Here is a 1,781-nt window from a genome sequence, read left to right on the forward strand (position 1 = left end):
AAAAAAAAAAAACACCTTATAGAGGTTCTAATTTAATCTCCTACATTTGATGATTACCAATATTATCATGATTTTAGTTTAAAAAATTCTCCTTGAAGTAACCTCATTAATTGTACCTGTACTACATCAAAAAGCAATTTGACGATTCGTTTGTGAGGTGTGTAGAGCCAGAGACAAGAGCTGAAACCGAACTCGGAATCTGACAAGATGCCCAGGGTGCCTCTCAGAATTACCAAGGAAAACCAGCGTTTGCTGGCAGAACAGGTTCCTGGCATCAAAGTAAAACAAGAGGAGAACAACACCTGTTATTTTCATGTGGTCATTGCTGGCCTGCAGAATTCCTTCTTGGAGGGAAGGACTTTTAAATTTGAACTATTCCTTCCAGAAGAATACTTAATGGCAGCATCTAAGGTATACTGCATGACCAAAATGTGTCATCCTAATGTAGACAAGATGGAAAGAGGTTACCTTCATTTATTAAATATCTGTTTAGATATTTTGAAAGATAAGTGGTCCTCAGAACTGTAGATCCGCATAGTTCTGCTATCAATCCAGGCTTTGTTGAGTGCACCTAATCCAAATGATCTGTTAGTAAATGCTGCAGCCAAGCAATGGAAGGCCAATGGAGCCCAACCCATAGAAACAGTGCTGGCATGTGCCAGGAATATTTAAGCCGATGGGATCATCAGGTGTACACCAGTTCTCCTGTTCTGACAAGACTTATTCCTCTTCGTTTGTTTGTTTGCATTTAATGAACACAGTCTTAGAAACATTACAGAATAAAAGCCCAGGTATCCCCATCTTTGGTGATTACATGCACATTAGCAAATCTATGTCTTGTCCTGATTCACTGTTGTAAAGCATGAGCAGAGGCAAGAAGTATCTTCTAGGTCACTGTGAAATGCTTAGAAGCTGTGGCTCTCTACTTGGATTCATTTCCACATCATGGTTTAAGTAGAAAGCATTATGAATGATAGTAGTTGCAAGGATTAGCTGCCAGAAGTGTGGATGGTCTTTAATTTATTTTTTAGGGGGAAAGTAGTTTTATTTTACTTTTATGGTCTCCTTCCATTCCCCCATCTTATGGGATCTAATTGCAGTGGATAAATGAAGGTAACCTGTTTTTTTTTTTTAAGGATACTCTAGCCAGATCTAACTTTAGGTGTCATAGATGGACAGGGTTGATTGTCTGAATCAAAATGGGAACATTAAATAAATATCACAGTCCTCACTAATAATACTGTGACTTTACTGTCAAGTGTAGATTCTCTTCCTCCCCCCAAAAAAAAGAAAAGAAGAAGGGGAGGAAGAAGAAGAAAAGAGGAAGAAGGAGAAGGAGAAGGAGAGGAAGAAAGTTTGTGAACATTTTAGATGTCTGAAAACTTCTGGAAATGTTATGCTTTAGTAATTAGTAAAATATTTTTTTTGTTATTCTAAAATAAGGCAATTCAACTACAAGTTCTGTTAATATTACAGAAGAAGCCAGAGTTACAATAGACTAGACACCATGACCCTGCCTGCATACCTCAGGGGTCAAGCTCTTTTGATTGTCCAAGACCCTTGTGAAACTAGCTCTCCATTGTGTATTGCACCACAAGGCTTTATTGGCATAGGTCTTTGATGAGTCTTATTTTCATGAAATGCCCATTTTTTCTTCTAATGTGAAAACAAAATGAGTTTAATAGGCTTCTTCATTTAAATAGCTTCCCTGTCAAGTACATACACATATCTATTTTTTATTTATGTACCAGGTCCTGACAGTTAAGAAGTACATAAGTAAG

The 1,781-nt window shown here is 37.3% G+C and overlaps 1 pseudogene; it reads left to right on the forward strand.

The window, feature by feature from the left end:
* Window positions 1-207: 207 nt before the first annotated feature.
* On the forward strand, window positions 208-672 carry LOC102908362 (ubiquitin-conjugating enzyme E2 N pseudogene; annotated as a pseudogene).
* Window positions 673-1,781: the final 1,109 nt, after the last annotated feature.

This window comes from Peromyscus maniculatus, chromosome 9, assembly GCF_049852395.1.
Source record: "Peromyscus maniculatus bairdii isolate BWxNUB_F1_BW_parent chromosome 9, HU_Pman_BW_mat_3.1, whole genome shotgun sequence".
In the NCBI taxonomy this organism is placed as follows: domain Eukaryota; kingdom Metazoa; phylum Chordata; class Mammalia; order Rodentia; family Cricetidae; genus Peromyscus; species Peromyscus maniculatus.